The sequence below is a fragment of the Gopherus flavomarginatus genome, chromosome 5 (genome assembly GCF_025201925.1).
Source record: "Gopherus flavomarginatus isolate rGopFla2 chromosome 5, rGopFla2.mat.asm, whole genome shotgun sequence".
Lineage (NCBI taxonomy): Eukaryota > Metazoa > Chordata > Testudines > Testudinidae > Gopherus > Gopherus flavomarginatus.
Genome location: NC_066621.1, coordinates 29,851,577 through 29,871,015, shown reverse-complemented (window position 1 = coordinate 29,871,015; position 19,439 = coordinate 29,851,577). Strand labels below are relative to the sequence as shown.

Below are 19,439 nucleotides of genomic sequence, written 5' to 3'. Positions count from 1 at the left end.
CGGCCACACTAACCCTAATCCAACATGGCAATACCGATTTCCGTGCTACTCCCCTCGTCGGGGAGGAGTACAGATATCGGTATTAAGAACCCTTTATATCAATATAAAAGGCTTCATTGTGTGGACGGGTGCAGGGTTAATTCGTTTTAATGCTGCTAAATTCAGTTTAAATGCATAGTGTAGACGAGGCCTAAGAAAGCGGCTGTTTGACCTACAAACAACGACAAAGTAAAACCTGCAAGAGCAGCCTTTCAGTTCAGAGGCCTTATAATAAGATGTTACTAATAACTGATGAAAGAGTTACAAACGACTCAAAACCATACTCAGAACAAACCAAATGGGAACACAGACAACACCATTTTTCTTCACTGCTCTTCAACCACGATATTCTCCCCATAGGGAGGTCCATCGCTCCTGGGAGTTCAGTGCCACAGTAACAGGGTGATGTGTGCAAGGGATGGAGGAAGCTGCTATTCCATCTCCCTAGTCCAAAAATCAGTTTAATAGCTAGTCCTGAGATAGAGGAAGTATCAGTTATTAAAGTCATAAGAACTAATTTAACATTGTGATTCCAGCCAATGTTAAAATGATCTAACATTCAGGTTAATAGAAACATTTCTAGTCCTCTGCATAGAACGCTCAAATGATGCAAAAATAGCAAGTTTGCTTTAAAAAGTCATAAAAGGGGTGTCATCCAGAATCTGACACTTGGTGAAACGTAAGTCTAGAACACACAATCAGTTTGGGGATTGTGCTCTGCTTCTTAACAATCTGCCCTGAGGTTGCCATTCACAGTCACAAGCTACTCCAGATGGCTGGGGCCCTCTCATGGATCAGTAACTGGTTAGGAGCTTGGAAAGAAAGAGTAGGACTAAATAGTCGTTTTTGCAGTGGAAAGGGGTAAATAAAAGGCTACCAAAGTATGAGACAAGGCTACAGACATTAGGGCTGGTCAGTTTAGACAAGACCGTAGAGCACCAATTCTCAACAAGGTGTCTGCCAAAAGAAACCAGGCTTGACCCACATCCCCAAGCCACTAAGCCTACCTGCCTGCATTGAAGGGGGAGAGAAAGGGCACAACAAAAAATTGCAGCATCAATGCAGAAGAGAGAACTCTTCCCCTGCCATTATCAGTAAGGGTTGCCTCACAGCCACTGATTCCCTGAACAGAAATAGCAAAAGTCCAACCACAATTCTACTTCCTTTCCACTACAAGAGATAATGGGTGGGAGCTGCTCTCTTGAGACTGTCCTGCTGCTGCCCAGGCACATGGCAGACAGAGCTGGGCCCGCAAGCCGAGGATTTTGATCGCTTGAAGGCCCAGAGGGAAAAGAGACAAGTGCTCGTGTATCAGAGAATGTCTTTGATCCATTGACATCTGGGTTATGGGCCCAGCACGCGTCCGCTGCACCACTCTGCTGGCTCTTTTCTCCCCTTGCCACCCAGCCACCTCTATCTGGATTAGTGCCTTACAAGCTCTCACGCTGGCAGGCATATGCGCCGGCTGCTAGGCAGCTGCCCTGGTCACAGGTTTTACAGCTTCTACATGGTAAAAAGGATCTATTTGGGGTTTGGACCCCATTGGGAGCTGGGTAGCTGAGTGCCGGAGACGGGAGTACTGCTTAAACTGTTTTCAATTAAGCCTTCAGCTCGTGGGGGATGAGGTTCAGCCTTTGATCCGTGTCTGCAGCAGGCAAGCACCTCTGGCTCAATCGGCCCCCACCCTGCCCCCACTGTATTAGCAGACTAAAACCTGGAGCAAAGGCACACGCCTTGCAAGGGAACAGGAGCCGGGATCTCGAACAAATATCAACATTTTAGTAAGATGACGTTCAAAGAAGAAAAAGGTGTACGGTACAGCATTTAGGTGTAGAAGTTTCTGGTGGTCAGGGAACAATGTACAGATTACCCAGGGGGTGCAAAGTTCGGTTTAAGATCGGGTGGCGTAAGGAATACAGAATCTACAATAGCCCTGACTGGAGGTAAAAGGTTAACGTACAGACACTGAGTTAGGAGGGTATGTTGTCCATGTGAGGGCTACGTTCCGGTGTGGAGTTTAAGAAGCGGGTACGACAATGAGAATGGATTCACCCGCGTTTGGTGAGTTTTAACATTCAGTGTTTTTTAATCTTTGCCACAATCTAGTTTAAGCAGGGTCGGAATGAACTCTACCCTGCCATCTGTTGGTGATCTGTTGTAAAGGCCTTTTGGGGCTGATGTCATTTGCATGGTTACACCCACCCCAGATTGCATGAGAGGAGTGCTTGTCCAAATGGTCATTTCAGCTGCTGTGGGATCCCCCAACTCTTTGTTATTGGGGCAGGAGTAATCAAGTGTATTTTCCTGTTTAGTTTGGATCAAGGAGAGAGTAACTGTACCTGACATTTGAGGCCTGAGAGCTTGCCCCTCGCCTGGAAAGGACTCATCATTAACGGGTATGGGTTCCAAACCCACCCCCCCTCCCCAAGTGTGTGGGAAGTAAAAAAAGATGTTTGTTCTTGGTCTGATTGATTTTGTGTCTGGTGTCTAAAGACAGAGGTATTTTTGAATATCTTTAGAATTGCTGTTAGTACTGAAGCTTCTCATCTTAAAATTATGCTATTAGATTTCTTCTACAGTATATTTTGGTGCTGAAAGGTAAAAGGTTGCTCTGTGTGTGCTGTTATGGAGTGAAGTAACAAAGGTTGGTTGCAGAGAGGGTGCATGTGCCACCCCAGCTGTGGTCCCAGAATCCAGAATTTGCATAAACTCACCCCCTTACCTGTGACTAACAAGCTTGCCCTGCTAACTCTTCCAGCAAAACAGGCCAAAGAAAGTGTATGCAAGCCCTGTACTGCAGCCCCAGTACTATTTTCGGTTCCTTCCCACAGATCTTTCACTCCGCACCAGTCCAGTTCCTTGCTGTTGCTTGTCCAATCACTGCATGCATGTGCTAGACCGGACCCTGAGCTGATTCCTGACTGTTGTGCTCCATACAGCCTGGCCTGTCTGTGTCTCTGTGGTGCAATGGGTCAGCACGTTTGGCTCTTAACTGAAAGGATGGTGGTTCAAGCCCACCCAGGGACAGTGATAAGCCTGTGCTACTTCCTTGCTTTCCTGCGGGCAGGGCCGGCTTTAGGCCAATTCAACCAATTCCCCTGAATCGGGCCCCGCACCCAAGCCCTGCTGGTGCACTGTACTAGGGTGGCCCAGCTTCCCCAGGGGGCAATTTAAAGGGCCTGGGGCTCCCAGCAGGGACTGGAGCCTCAGGCTGTTTAAATTGCCACCAGAGCCCCACTGCTGGAGACTTGGGGGCTATTTAAAAAGTCTGGGGCTCCCCTTGCTTCTACTACCCCGGCCCTTTAAACAGCCCCCGGAGCCCTGCCACTTCCCCAGGGCTCCCGCGGCTATTCAAAGGGCTGGGGCGGTGGAAGCAGGGGAGCCCCAGGCCCTTTAAATAGCCCCCGAGCCCTGGGCTGCTGCTGCTACCTTGGTGGAGGAGGGGGCACTTACCGTACAAGGTAGGCTGTACCCCCTGTACCCGCACCCCTGCCCACAGCCAGCCCCTGCTGCACCCCCTGCCCTGCCTGCACCAGCCCCGCACCCCGTGCCCTGTCTCCAGTCAACCCTTGCCGCACTCCCCTGCCTTAAGCCAGCCAGTCCCACACTCCTCTGTCTCCAGGCCTGCCAAACCCTGTGCACTCCTCTGAGGCCCTGCCTGAAGCCAACCAGCCCACTCCACCCCACATCCCCCTGCCTGCTGCCAGCCCCTGTCAGCAGCCAGTCCCATACACCCTGCCCTGCCTGCAGCCAGCCCATTTGCAGCCAGTCTTGCACCCCCTGTCCTGTCTGCAGCCAGCCCCGCACGCCTTGCCCTGCTTGCAGCCAGACCCTACCTCCAGTCAGCCCCTACCCTGCCTCCAGTCAGCCCCATGTCCACTGGTGCCCTGCAGTTCCCAGGGCAGTAACCCTGCACACACGCTGCAATGAGAGGGGCAGTGAACAGCTGTGACCCACACATGTGCACAGGGTGACCAGACAGCAAGTGTGAAAAATTGGAACAGGGTGGGGGTAATAGGATCCTATATAAGCAAAAGACCCCCCAAATCGGGACTGTGTCTATAAAATCGGGACATCTGGTCACCCTAGCACACCCCCAGGGAGTGGCGGGGACCCACACATGTGAAACGGAGCTCATTTCTAGTTCAGGCCCATCTTTTTAAAAAAGAATTTTAGGTAGGGTTAACATACATCCCTATTTTCCTGGACATGTCCAGCTTTTTGGTTCTTAAATAGACCATCTGGGAGAAATTTTTAAAAATATGGATGTATGGTAACCCTATTGGTACAAAAAATACATACTGTGGCACATCCCTTAAATCAGAACTTTTTACAGGGAACCGGCTGCTAAGAAATGACAGGCTTTTATTTACATGATTTTTATTTTAGTCATCCCTGCCGGGGCCCCGCCGAATATGTTCGAATTGGGCCCCGCACTTCCGAAAGCTGGCCCTGCCTGCGGGGAGCCTCAAAGTTCCCATTTTGCTGCCTCTTGGCCTCAGTGCGTTCAGCTAGTGGCCCGAAGACCGGGCTGGATGTCATTCAGAAACCCATCTCCCAGCAGCTGTTCCAGAGGGTCCTCTGGGCCGAGCACAAAAACTTTCAGCCAGGAATATTTCGCTCTCTCCCCGCCTCCGCCCAAGTGGCAAAGGAGAAGCAGACGAGACACGCCGGCTCAAAGACGCCTCCCTCCCACTTCCCTGTAGGCTGTGCAAAGCTCTTGGCCTGTCTCACGCCTTGTCAGGAAAGCGCGGCCATGCTGCTCACGCCTGAGTCACGTCCGCAGCCTGGCCTGCCCTGGCTGACGGTGTGCAGAGCCACGCCAGTCAATGGCAGTTTGAGTCAGGAGCCTAGGCTCTTTCCCCTGACAGCCACACACACAGCACTGCCTGGTGTCCCGAGAGCCTCCTTCCTGTTCTCCCGCAGCACACGCTGCCTGCCAGTGTGGGTGGGAAATCGGGACCAGGAAGTACTGCAGCCTCATTCTAGGACAGGAGGCCCTCGCCATACCCAGGTCTGCCTCTTGCCTTCAGTCCAGGTAGCCTCATGGCCTAGGCTCTTGGTGCTCTGCTGGTCACTGCCTTGCTGGAAGGCCCTGAGGGAAAAGAAGCAAGCACACATGTAGCAGAGGATGGCTTTGATCCGTTAATCTCTGCATTATGGGCCCAGCACACTTTTGCTGCACCATTCTGCTGGTTTTTCATGACCGCTGCCACTCTGCCACCACTATCTGGATTAGCACCTTATGCGCTCTCACGCTGGCAGGCAGATGCGCAGTCTGCTAGGCAGCTGTCCTGGTCACATGATATTACAGCTTCTACAGGGTAAAAGGGATCTCTTTGGGGTTTGGACCCCATTGGGAGCTGGATAGCTGAGTGCCAGAGACGGGAGCACTTCTTAAACTGTTTTCAGTTAAGCCTTCAGCTTCACCCTCACCTGAAAAGTACTCACCATTAAGGGGTATGGGTTGCAAATGCCAAAAGCATGTGGGAGGTATGAATGTGTGTTTAGCTGTCTGTGGTTGTTTTAGTTGATTTCCTTTTTGCTGTTCCTGGTGTATAAAGACAGAGACATTTTTGAATCTCTTAAAATTGCTGTTAGTGCTACAGTTCCTCACCTTAAGCTTATGCTATTAAATCTCTTCTGTGATATATTCTGGTTCTGAAAGGTAAAAGGTCGCTCTGTGTGTGGCATTATGGAGTGAGATAGTAAATGTGGGTTGCAGAAATGGGGCATATGCCACAACAGTCCTGCCCCCCAGCTGCATTCCCTGAGTCCAACCTGCAAAATTTCCATGCAGTCAGAGTGGAAAAGAGCATTTTACCTAACTGTGAAGTGGCTTACAACTTTCAGTGTGGAAGTGAGATCAGGACCCCCCACTCTAAGTATATCTAAAATTTATACTTAACTATTAATGATCTTAAGTCTGTAGCATAGAACTGAATTTGTACTACAATTACAAAGAGCTTTATTTATAAACTAGAAAAGAAAAAAAAGCCACAAAATCTGCAGTAAGAAACTTCAAAAAAAAAAAAAACCATAAAACTAAACTTAAATATTCATTTTTAACCTTTTTTAATTTCACTATGCTTTGGAACCCATGTCCCTTGCCTAATGAGATATATGTAGGTTCGGGTGACTCCCAAAAGCATAAACTGCTAAGGACCGTTCTACTGTCCTTGATTCATATCACCAGGATAACTACACTTCATTACTCCTGCCCTAATAAGAAAGAGATTGGGGATCTCACAGCAGCCAAAATGACCATTTGGACAAGCACCCCCATCATGCAATGCGGGGTGGGTGTGACCATGCACATCAGCAACAAAAGACTTTTACAACACATCACCAACAGATGTCAGGGTAGAGTTCATTCTGACCCTGCTTACATCCTCCCCACAACCAAGAATTGGTGCTTCTGGTAAATCACACTCCCTATTATACCAAATCATTGGTATTGAATGCTGAAGTCACAGCTAGCAAAAGTAGCCACCCATCTCTGCCCTGCAGCATCCAGCTTAGTCCCTGTTAACACATAAGTCAGTGGATTGTTCTCTGTCCATACCTGAAACTGAGCACCACACAGGTAGTCTCCAAAGTTCTCAGTGATGGCCCATTTCAAGCCCAAGATCTGCAGCTGGTGGATGGGATAGCAAGTTTCGCTATCAGACAGTCCTCGGCTGGCAAAGGCTACAGATTTACATTTGCCTTCCACTTCCTGGTACGAGACTTCTCCCAAACCCTCCAAACTGGCATCAGCATGCAGGATAAATGGCTTGTTTGAGTCAGCAGAGACTAGGACTGGCACATGAATCAGGAAAATAATGATTTCCCGTAAAGCTCTGTCACATCTCTCATCCCGCCATGTCCCAAATGGAGAGGAGAGGAGCCCCTCCCCTGTCCCAGCCCAAGAACACCAGATCTGTGGAGGCAAGATGTCTGTAGCCCAAACCAGCTGGAGCTGCAGGGGAGAGGAGTTCTCCCCTCAGCCCAGGCCCACTGGAGTTGCTATTGCAGTGGGGGAGACATGTCTTTCATCTAGTTCTTAGATGCCCTGATAAGAGGGGGGTTGAGTTTTTTCTTCCCACCTACAGCTCAAACTTCTTTTTCCCCCACCACTGTCTGGTCTAGCCTGATCTCCCTCTTTCACCTCAATTCTCTTTTTCCTGGTCTTGTTCCAGAGCCCTGACAGCCCGATTCTCTGCCCTAACCCCGTGCCCTCTACTGCACCCTGAACCTCTCATTCTAACCCCACCCTAGAGCCTGCACTCCCAGGGCCAGTGCCCTCATCCACCTGCACTCCAACTCTCTGTCCCATGTACCCTGATTTAGGGTGTACTAATAATATTAATTTGGATAATATGATGAAAATTTAATTTATTAGCTTACATTTTATTTAATTTAATTGAGTTACAAAGTTACAGTTGCTTTACTGCTATTCAATAGATACATAGGGCATTATATGCAACAAACTTTTGGTTAATGTCTCTTACCACACTTCCTTGATAATCTGGTGGTAAGAGACACAGAACCAGCCTTGCAGTTCAGGTTTCTCAATTCTTGAGTGAAAGATGCAGCGCTTAGAAAAAGCTACTGTTACTTAGGGTTTACTTGACTAAGTTAAACTTAAAATCAAAACCTAATAAACAAAGAATAAAAACTTACGGAAATGGAGCTTAGCCTAGTTCCCTTGAAACTTAAAGTTTCAGAACAAGTACAGCCTACTGCTAGTACATAGAGAGAGAGTGGAGGAAGTAAGTCAGAATGATAGAGTGAAGTGCTCTAGTGAGGTGGGCTACCTCTTTTACAGGGCACAAGCACCGGAAATCCTTCCTCCTATGTCCAAATTTCATTCCTCACCCACAAAACGTTAGGGTACGCTTACTTCACAGGCTAGTATGTTTGTGCATGTTGATGACATGTACATATGCACATAAGTTCCCTTGTGTTGTACCTGTTAAGTCTGTGGGTAGAATACTGAAAAAAAAACCCTATGCCATTCTCCATTGTCGATTGGTCTAAGTAAAGGTCTTAGACAGGCATGAATACTTATCTATTTAAGTAACAAGATACAGGTCAACTTTGCTTTCTTAGTAAAAGGTCACAATATAGATATGCTAACTTTGCCTTAGCTTAACGTACAGGATATGGCCTGTAGGGTCTCGTAAGTCATGTGCCCCAGACTCCTAATCATTTCTATTGCCCACCGCTGGACCCTCTCCAAATTGTCCACATCCCTTCGCATGTGGGACCCAACCCCAAAAGTACCCACATTTCACCCCAATGGCCCCCAAATGCCAGATTTTAATATGTACATAGGGTGCTCCCATGGTCATGTCACTCCCGAGCTCTCCAGTGGAGCCTGCTGGTGGAGAACAAGGTCAAAATCAGCCAGGACGTCGCTCAGTCAATTCCCTGTGCTCCCAGCAGGTGGTATCGGAAAGCTCCAAGATGGCTCACTTCCCTTTCTCTCATCAGCTTCAGGCCCCAGGGTTACAAATGCCCAAACTATTTGGGATTCTGCCCTGGGCTCAGGGTGTGGGGCTACTCTGAGGGGATGGACTTGCACACTTGGGATATTAGTGCAAAGATACAATTTCAATTTCTCTTAGAGAAATTTGAGGGCAATTTATATTTGGTAAAAACCTTATTTCCTGAAAGGAAAGCTGCAGTGATAGCCTGGTTACTGGGGTGCAAAACACTTTCCTCCTGCAAGAAACAAGGTTAGAATTAGACATTTACATCATTTGTTCCAATGTTGGCACAGGTTTAATTTTGCTTCTGTGCAGGTTTGTTTCAGGCAGTGACTGTTTTGGTTTATTGGGTTGTTTTGGTTTTTTAAGTTGGAATGGAGATTTTAATTGACATTTGCTGGATTCGAATGGCTGACCTGCAACACCAGTTTTGACATACTTCTGCATATTTTATACAGATTTGGCCAGTATTCAAGGATACAATTCCTTTATAGGAGGTTTTAGAGTTCAGGCTTATTTATTTGATGTTATTTTATCATCCTGCTGTAGCACACCTTTTTGATAAAACCTTGAAATTATTAATTTATGGCATTTGTTAGTTTTTATTTTTAAAAACAAAGTTTTTCTTAATGTTTGGGTTTTAAATTAAGCATTGTTTTTGGTTTCAAATTTTCATTTAGGTTTTGGTTGTTGATGGGATCTTTAAGAACTTTGGTTTTAATACTAAAATTTGGACAGATTTAGCTTATTGAAAGTAAACTGTTCACTATTTTATTTTAAAAAGGTTGTATTGCTGTAAACCCTGGCCAGTGGGAGAGGAGATGAGCCTGGCCTTTAACTGAGAAGGAGCAGAGGCATGGGAGAGGCCAGGTGATGGGGGGGCACAGCCCCCCAATTTTTTTGTCTACCCACCTCAGTCTCCCACCAAACGAGAAGAGTCTGATGCCACTCCTGCTGGTCACTGGGTATCACTGCTGCTCCATGGGAAACATGCTCTGTGCATTACCGAGCTTGGTGAGAAATACACTCTGTGCCTTACCGTGACTGGTCCGTGGGTGTCACTGCTCCTAGAAGGCAGACACACGCTGTGCATTACACCACCTGACCGCTGGGTGTCATTGCTGTATCAATGGAAACACTTTCTGTGCATTACCCTGAATGACCACGAGGTGTCACTGCTGCTCCAAGGGAAACATACTCTGTGTGTTACCCTGATTGGCCACTTGGTGTCACTGCTGCGCCAAGCAAAACACCTTCTGTGCATTACTCTGACTGCCCACTGGGTGTCACTGCTGCGCCAAGGGAGACATAAGAGAGGCCAGACTGGTTCAGACGCAAAGTCCATCTAGCCCAGTATCCTCCTGTCTTGTGACAGTGGCCAGTGCCAGGTGCCCCAGAGGGAATGAACAGAGCAGGGAATCATCAAGCAATCCATCCCCTGTTGCCCATTCCCAGCTTCTGACAAACAGAGGCAACAAGCACCATCCCTGCCGACCCTGTCTAAGAGCCCTTGATGGATCTATCCACCATAAACTTATCTAGTTCTTTTTTGAACCCTGTTATAGTCTTGCCCTTCACAACATCCTCTTGCAAGGAGTTCCACAGGTTAACTATGCAACTGTCTTGAGTTTACCCCCCCTCCCCTGGCAAGGTTGTGTATGGAAAAGAGGATGAGGATGAGGAGAGCCATGATGTGTCTGTCAGTGGCTGGTGCCTCAGTTTCCTCTAGGCAGCAGTGCTGCAGGCTCCTTTGGTCTGTGCCCATGCAACTGTGTTTGGGGAAGGAGGAGTAGAGGCTCATTCTTCCCAGCCCCACGCCCCACCCCCAGCAGCTGGGGAATCCAGGCCAAATTTAATCCTGGTAGCTGGGCTGGGATTAGCCTGGGCTGGGGTAGGGCTGGGGAGGAATTGGGAGGGAGACAGACGCACCTGCTGTGAGGGAAGATCCTCCCATTCCCTGCCAACCCCATTCACTCCTTGCAGCACAGCACCCCCTAGCATTTCTTTTTCTGTCATGGGAGCTGTCTGCTGCTTCTTCTCCCTTAGCATCATCTCTCCCCATCCTGGAGCACTGGCATTGCCCATCCTGTTCAAACAGGCAGGCCCCGGTGTGCCCCATGGCACTGCCCTGCAATTGTGGAGGCAGCTGTTGGATGGAGCCATATCAAAATATGGGGGTGGGCAAGGCTGGGGACCAGGACTCCTGGGTTCTCCCCTCAAATGTGGGAGGGGAGTGGAGATTAGGGGGTAGAGTGGGGGAGGGACAGGGCTGGGATCCAGGGCTACTGCTTTTTCTGGTTTTCTCCACCTCCTGCAGCTGCCTCGATCCTTTCAAAGTGTTTCTTGTTCCATATTCATTTGCTGACTTGTGTAAATCACCCCAGAGGTGGCTGCATCTCAGTGTTGGGTGAGGCACCCTTGGCTGCATCACCTCCTAACCGCGTCTCTCTCCCCCTTCGGGTGACCCTGCAGCACTCAGCAAACATCCACAAGATCATGGGGCACTTTGAGCACTGCGCAGGCAGGGGCCAGGCGCCCAGCCCTCCCTCCAGAGAATGGGACACAGCATCGACTACTTTTTACAGGGATTAAAAAGGGGCAAAGGAGGGCAAATCAGAGGAGTAGGTGGCCAGGGTCTGAGCAGGGGGTGGAAATTGACTGGTCGGGGGTCAAGCAGCTGGAGGCAGAGTTAGGAGAGGGACTGAAGGCAAAGTCAGGGAGGTGGGAAGGAGCCGGAGTTAAGCCCGGAGGGAGGCGCTGCCAGAGGGTTAAACCACTGCACAGGCAGGGGCCGAGGGGGAACAATTATCCAGGTGGGCTGAGACTCCAGTGTTTGCAAACATGGGTGGGGGGAGCAGAGGGCTTTTTTATTTCCCCTCTCACAGGCAGCACCTCTCAGCATGGACTTCCCAGGGCTGGGCTCTTAAAGGCACAGGCATCCCACTGCCTAGACACTGCAGCTCCTCTCTGATGTAACCTACTGAGGTGCTGCAGTAGGAGACTCAATTCAGTGAAACTGGGCATTCCCTATACGCCCCCCAGCCGGGGGGCTGTGCACCCCCTTCCCCGATTTTCCCCAACACCCCCTCCCTCAGTGGTCAGGTAGTTACATGCATCGCTGCCAATGTTGTCATTGGTTGCAAATTTGAATGGAAATTGAAACGTTAACACACACTTTAAAAGCAGATACAACGTATGAAAACTGCTTGTACCTGAGAAAGTCAAATAGGTTTGGAAAGTCTGGTCAAAGCCGAGTTTCCTCATTCAGCTGTTGTGCTTGCTGACAATGTTGGTGCATTGGCTTCGGCAGTGTTGGCCAACCTTAGAATTTCAAATGATGATTTGTAAGCGAGGTGTGAATGAGCTCTCCCCTGGCAGCTACTGATAACCAGGGTTGGGGGGAAGCTTTGGGACCAGACTGTATCTACATGAACTCACCTACTCTGCTGAGGTATCCAGCGGACAGAGCTGGGCTGCCTCTGCTCTAGGTGCCCGGAGAAGGGAAGGTGTGTGGGGCTCCAGCCTGGGACACTTCCTCCCTCCTGCCAAGGCCTAACTATTAATCCCAGCGCTGGCACTCCTTTCTTCAAGCACCATGTGGGCCAGAGGAAACGTGTGGTAGGAAGCACAAGGGCCAAGCTTGTGAACATCAGGTGCAGCATCAAGAATCCCAACTATCAGGGTAGCAAGTTCTAGAGCCCTATCCCATTGTGGCCATCCCTGCCAAAGACCTGGCTCTCGGAGGTGTGAGTCACCCAGCAGGAGGGGAAAGATTCACTCTTACACAGCTGGAGACAGGGGAGTTGAGCTCTGGGGCATTACCACAAGCATGGGTGGGTGGCAAGTTTGTAGAAATTTTGGTGGTGCCCAGAACCCGCCCCCAAACTCCACCTCTACCTGCCTAAGGCTCTGGGAGGGGGTTTGGGAGGGATTAGGGTGCAGGATTCAGGCTTTAGGATGGAGTTTGGGTGCTGGGTGCAGGCTCCAGCAGGGTTGTAGGAAGGGGTGAGAGGTGCAGGCTCTCGGGGTGGGAAGGAGTGTGTGGGAAGGGGTGCACCCTCTGGGAGGAAGCATAGGGCTGAGGATGAGGGATTCATGATGCAGGAGGGGGCTCAGGACTGGGGCAGAGTATCAGGGTTCAGAGGGAGCTCAGGGTTGGGGGTGTTGGAGAGGCTGAGGGCAGCCTGCACTAGGACTCTGGGGCAGCAGTTCTGCCCAGAATCCCTCTACTCCAGCAGCAGGAGCAGGCAGGGGACAGGCACATGCTGCTTTTTGTCAGGCAGGGATGCACCACAGCAGAGGGGAGGGGTGCCATGCAGGGGCCAGGGGAAGAGACCCAACTCCAAATATTGCTGGAGCAGGGCCCCCAGCCCTGAATGTTCCTGGAGCACGAGCACCACAAATGTATATAACCTGCCGCCTATGACCACAAGCCAACACAAGGTCCCACTGAGATTTGAACTCAGATTACAGGATTCAGAGTCCTCAGTGCTGCCCATTACACCATGGGAGCAGCTTGTGCTGCCTTCTGTGCACATCGGTGACCCTCATGGGGCTGGCTTGTGTAAGGGGGCTCTTGGCTCTTTACTAAAACTTAGTGTGTGTGTGTGGGGGGGGGTTGGTTGGCTAGTTCCCAGCACCAATAGAAGGGGGAAGGATCAATGGGAAATCAGGACCCTGAGACTGACAGTTCCCAGGGACAATGGGGAGAGGCCAAAGCTCCAAGTTAGCTGCACTGACAGGCCAGACAGTGTAATAAGAGAGTCACCAGGCCAGGGGGTCCCATCCTCCATGTGAGCAGGAACTGCCTGGGCGAGAGTGGGGCAGAGCTAAGGAGAGAGCAGGAGCCCGAGAAGAGCCGGGGAGCAGAGCTGTGCAGGTGTAGTGCCAGAAACTGCTGTATGTAGGAATTTGCAACCTGTAGTAGTTACTGATACCTGAGGTTGTTCTTATTTGCTGACTTGTCCTAATTGGCTAAAACTTGACAGTGGTTTATTTAGCAAAGACCAGTCCCTGGCCCCTTGGTCCAGACATCCTCCTTCATATCACGCTAGGGTGACCAGATGTCAAAGATGAAATATTGGGATGTGGGGGGTGGAGCAAAAAAAAAAGCCAGAGGGCCCCCCTGCCACCAAGCGGAAATGGCACAACCCCACCTCCAACCAATTCTTGGCTCAAACCTCTGCTACACCCCCAGCTCCCCCATCCTCTCACTCCTGGGCCGAGCCTGGGCTCCAAGCTCTGCAGCCGAGCCATGATCCGGTCCCCTCCTGCAGCTCCTGGGCAAGGGGTGAACCAGGCACCTCCTGGCAGGAGCGTATCCGCCCCACTTGTGTCTCCGCGCCCCGCCCACCTGGGCCCTGCCTGCTCCATGCTGCCCCCACCCCAATGCGCTGCCCGCAGGCTGCAGGGCAGGAGCAGCTTCTGCGCTGCGCTCCTGGCCATGGCCATGGCCAGTGTGCAGACCTGTGGGGGAGGGGCGCAGCCTTCCCTCTCCTGGTCTGCGAGGGGAATGTAAAGCGGTCGTTCCTGCGGGAGTAAGGCGTTGCCATCCCTCCCTAGCTCTTCCAGAGGACTGGGAAGCAGCAGTATTAGCAGCGGAAGGGCGCCTGATTGTTTCTCCGGCACTGCGAGGGGACTGGAGAGCGGCCGTTCTGGGCGCGTGGTGTGCTAGGTTCCTTCCTAGCTCTGGGACGGGAGTGGGGAGCGGCCGTTACTGTAGGGGCGGGGCGCTGGGTTCCCTCCCCAGGTCTGTCAGGGGCCTGGGGAGCAGCACTTCCTGCGGGATTAGGGCGCTGCCTTCTCTTCCTAGCTCTGCGAGACAACTGGGGAGCAGCCCTTCCTGCGGGATTAGGGCGCTGCCTTCTCTTCCTAGCTCTGCGAGACCACTGGGGAGTGGCCCTTCCTGCGGGATTAGGGTGCTGCCTTCTCTCCCTAGCTCTGCGAGAGAACTGTGGAGCGGCCCTTCCTGCGCGATTAGGGCGCTGCCTTCTCCCTAGCTCTGCGAGACCACTGGGGAGCAGCCCTTCCTGCGGGATTAGGGCGCTGCCTTCTCTCCCTAGCTCTGCGAGACCACTGGGGAGCGGCCCTTCCTGCAGGGGCGGGGTGCTGGCTTCCCTCCCCAGCTCTGCCAGGGGCATGGGGAGCAGCCCTACCTACGGGATTAGGACGCTGCCTTCTCTCCCTAGCTCTGCAAGACCATTGGGGAGCGGCCCTTCCTCCTGGAGCGGGGGCTGGCTTCCCTCTCCAGCTCTGCCAGGGGCATGGGGAGCAGCTCTTCCTGCGGGATTAGGACGCTGCCTTCTCTCCCTAGCTCTGCGAAAACACTGGGGAGCAGCCCTTCCTGCGGGATTAGGGTGCTGCTTTCTCTCCCTAGCTCTGCGAGACCACTGGAGAGGAGCCCTCAATGCGTGTTTAGGGCGCTGCCTTCTCTCCCTAGCTCTGCGAGACCACTGGGGAACGGCCCTTCCTGAGGGATTAGGGCGTTGTCTCCTCTCCCTAGCTCTGCGAGACCACAGGGGAGCGGCCATTCCTGCGGGATTAGGACGCTGCCTTCTCTCCCTAGCTCTGCGAGACCACTGGGGAGCGGCCTTTCCTGCAGAATTAGGGCGCTGTCTTCTCTCTCTACCTCTGCGAGACCACTGGGGAGTGGCCCTTACTGCGGGATTAGGGAGCTGCCTTCTCTCTCTACCTCTGCGAGACCACTGGGGAGTGGCCCTTCCTGCAGGATTAGGGCGCCACCTTCTCTCCCTCGCTCTGCGAGACCACTGGGGATCGGCTCTTCCTGCGGGGGTGGTGCGCTGTCTTCCCTCCCATGCTCTGCCAGGGGCCTGGGGAGCAGCCCTTCCTGCGGTATTAGGACGCTGCCTTCTCTCCCTTGTTCTGCGAAACCACTGGGGGGCGGTTTTTCCTGCGGGATTAGGGTGCCGCCTTCTCTCCCTAGCTCTGCGACACCACTGGGGAACGACCCTTCATGAGGGATTAGGGTGCCACCTTTTATCCCTAGCTCTGCGAGACCACTGGGGATCGGTTCTTCCTGTGGGATTAGGGCGCCGCCTTCTCACGCTAGCTCTGCGAGACCACTGGGGAGCGGCCCTTCCTGCGAGATTAGGGCGCCGCCTTCTCTCCCTAGCTCTGCGAGACCACAGGGGAGCGGCTGTTCCTGCGGGATTAAGGTGCTGCCTTCTTTCCCTAGCTCTCCGAGAACACTGGGGAGCGGCCTTCCTGCGGGATTATGCCGCTGTCCTCTCTCCCTAGCTCTGCGAGACAACTGGGGAGCTGCCCTTCCTACGGGACTAGGGCGCTGCCTTCTCTCCCTAGCTCTGCGAGACCACTGGGGAGCAGTCCTTACTGTGGGATTAGAACGCTGCCTTCTCTCCCTAGCTCTGCCAGACCACTGGGGAGCGGCCCTTCCTGTGATATTAGCACGCTGCCTTCTCACCCGAGCTCTGCAAGACCACTGGGGAGCGGCCCTTCCTGGGGGGGCGGGGCGCTGGCTTCTCTCCCCAGCTCTGTCAGGGGGCTGGGGAGCAGCCCTTCCTGCGGTATTAGGACTCTGCCATCTCTCCCTAGCTCTGCGAAGCCACTGGGGAGCGGCCTTTCCTGCGGGATGAGGGCGCCGCCTTCTCTCCCTAGCTCTGCGAGAGCACTGGGGAGCGACTTTTTCTGAGGGATTAAGGCACTGCCTTCTCTCCCTAGCTCTGCGAGACCACTGGGGAGTGGCCATTCCTGCGGGATTAGGGCACTGTCTTCTCTCCGTAGCTCTGCGAGACCACCGGGGAGCGGCCCTTCCTGCGGGATAAGGGCACTGCCTTCTCTCCGTAGCTCTGCGAGACCAATGGGGAGCGGCCCTTCCTGCGCGATAAGGGTGCTGCTTAGTCTCACTAGCTCTGCGAGAACACTGGGGAACGGCCCTTCCTGCTATATTAGGGTGCTGCCTTCTCTCCGTAGCTCTGCGAGAGCACTGGGGAGCAGCCCATCCTGCGGGATTAGGGCGCTGCCTTCTCTCCCAAGGTCTGCGTGACCATTAGGGAGCGGCCGTTCCTGGAGGATCAGGGCGCTGCCTTCTCTCCCTAGCTCTGCCAGACCACTGGGGAGCAGCTCTTCCTGCGGGACTAGCACGCAGCCTTCTCTCCCTAGCTCTGGAAAACTACTTGGGAGCGGACTTTCCTTGGGGGGCGGGGCGCTGGCTTCCCTCCCCAGCTCTGACAGGGGTCTGGGGAGCAGCCCATCCTGCGGGATTAGGGCGCTGCCTTCTCTCCCTAGCTCCGCGAGACCGCTTGGGAGCGGCTCTTCCTGCGGGATTAGGGCGCTGCCTTCTCTCTCTACCTTGGCGAGACCACTGGGGAGCGGCCCTTCCTGCGGGATTTGGGCGCCACCTTCTATCTCTAGCTTTGCGAGGCCACTGGAGAGTGGTACTTCCTGCGGGATTAGGGCGCTGCCTTCTCTCCCTAGCTCTGCGAGACCACTTTGGAGCAGCCCTTCCTGCAGGATTAGGGGCTGTCTTCTCTCCCTAGCTCTGCGAGACCACTGGGGAGCGGCCCTTCCTGCGCACGCTGGGCGCTGGCTTCCCTCCCCAGCTCTGCTAAGGGCCTGGGGAGCAGCCCTTCCTGCGGGATTAGGGCGCTGCCTTCTCTCCCTACCTCTGCGAGACCACTGGGGATCGCCTCTTCCTGCGGGATTATGGCACTGCCTTCTCTCCCTAGGTCTGCGAGACCACTGGGCAGCGGCTTTTCCTCCGGGATTACGGCACTGCCTCCTCTCCCTAGCTCTGCGAGACCACTGGGGAGCAGCCCTTCTTGCGGGATTAGGGACTTGCCACCTCTCCCTAGCTCTGCGAGACCACTGGGGAGAGGCCCTTCCTGCGGGATTAGGGAGCTGCCTCCTCTCCCTAGCTCTGCGACAAAACTGGGGAGCGGCCCTTCTTGCGGGATTAGGGCTCTGCTTTATCTTCCTAGCTCTGCTAGACGACTAAGAAGCAATCCTTCCTGTGGCATTAGAGCGCTGCCTTCTCTCCCTAGCTCTGCAAGACCACTGGGGAGCGGCCCTTCCTGCGGGATTAGGGCCCCGCCTCCTCTTCCTTGCTCTGCGAGACCACAGGGGAGCAGCCCTGCCTGCGGGGTTAGGGCGCTGCTTTCTCTCTCTAACTCTGCGAGACCACTGGGGAGTGGCCTTTCCTGCGGGATTAGGGCTCCGCATTCTCTCCCTAACTCTGCGAGACTACTGGGGAGCGGTCCATCTTCGCGGGCGGGGCGCTGGCTTCCCTCCCCAGCTCTGCCAGGGGCCTGGGGAGCAGCCCTTCCTGCGGGATTAGGGTGCTGCCTTCTTTCCCTAGCTCTGCGAGAGCACTGGGGAGCAGCTCCTCCTGCGGGATTATTGCACTGCCTTCTCTCCCAAAGTCTGCTACACCATTCGGGAGCGTAGCTTCCTGCGGGATTAGGGCGCTGTCTCCTCTCCCTAGCTCTGCGAGACCACTGGGGAGCTTCCCTTCCTGCGTTATTAGGACGGTACCTTCTCTCCCTTGCTCTGCGAAACTACTGGGGAGCGGCCTTTCCTGTGGGATTAGGGCGCCACCATCTATCCCTAGCTCTCCGAGAGCACTGGGGAGCGGCCCTTCCTGCGGGATTAGGGCGCTGCTTCTCTCCCTACCTTTTCGAGACCACTGCGGAGCGGCTCTTCCTGCGGGATTAGGGCGCCGCCTTCTCTCCCTAGCTCTGTGAGACAACTGGGGAGAGGCCCTTCCTGCTTGATTAGGGTGCCGCCATCTCTCTCTAGCTCTGCGAGACCACTGGGGAGCGACCGTTCCTGCAGAATTAGGGCACCGCCTTCTCTCCCTAGCTCTGCGAGACTACTGGGGAGCGGCTATTCCTGCGGGATTAGGGCACTGTCTTCTCTCCCTAGCTCTGTGAGATCACTGGGGAGCAGCCCTTCCTGCGGGATTAGGGCGCTGCATTCTCTCCCTAGCTCTGCGAGACCACTGGGGAGCGGCCCTTTCTGCGAGGGCGGGGCGCTGGCTTCCCTCCCAAACTCTGCCAGGGGCCTGGGGAGTAGCCCTTCCTGCGGGATAAGGGCGCTGCCTTCTCTCCCTAGCTCTGCGAGACCCCTGCGGAGCGGCTCTTCCTGCGGGATTATGGCGCTTCCTTCTCTCCCTAGGTCTGCGAGACCACTGGGGAGCGGCCCTTCCTGCGGGATTAGGGCGCTGCCTTCTCTCCCTAGCTCTGAGAGACCACTGGGTAGAGGCCCTTCTTGCAGGATTAGAGCGCTGTCTTCTCTTCCTAGCTCTGCTAGACCACTGGGGAGCAATCCTTCCTGTGGCATTAGGGCACTCACTTCTCTCCGTAGCTCAGCAAGACCACATTGGAGCGACCCTTCCTGTGGGGGCGGGGCGCTCGTTTCCCTCCCGAGTTCTGGCAGGGGGCTGGGGAGCAGCCCTTCCTGAGGGATTAGGACGCTGAATTCTCTCCCTACCTCTGCGAGACCACTGGGGAGCGTCCTTTCCTGCGGAATTAGGGGGCCACCTTCTCTCCCTAGCTCTGCGAGACCACTGGGGATCTGCCCTTCCGGCTGGGTTAGGGCGCCACCTTCTCCCTAGTTCTGCGAGACCTCTGGGAAGCGGCTCTTCCTGCAGGATTAGGGTGCCGTCTTCTCTCCCTTGCTCTGCGAAACCACTGGGGAGCGGCCTTTCCTGTGGGATTAGGGCGCCTCCTTCTATCCCTAGCTCTCCGAGAGCACTGGGGAGCGGCCCTTCCTGCGGGATTAGGGCGCTGCTTCTCTCCCTACCTTTTCGAGACCACTGGGGAGCGGCCCTTCCTGCGGGATTAGGGCGCCGCCTTCTCTCCCTAGCTCTGCGAGACCACTAGGGAGAGGCCCTTCCTGCTTGATTAGGGCACCGCCATCTCTCTCTAGCTCTGCGAGACCACTCGGGAG

The 19,439-nt window shown here is 53.7% G+C and overlaps 1 non-coding gene across 1 annotated transcript; it reads left to right on the top strand.

Annotated features, from left to right (window-relative positions):
• The first annotated feature begins 2,992 nt into the window (after window positions 1-2,992).
• On the top strand, window positions 2,993-3,066 carry TRNAK-CUU (transfer RNA lysine (anticodon CUU)). The gene has a single exon. It is a non-coding gene; the product is annotated as a tRNA-Lys (tRNA).
• The last annotated feature ends 16,373 nt before the right edge of the window (window positions 3,067-19,439 follow it).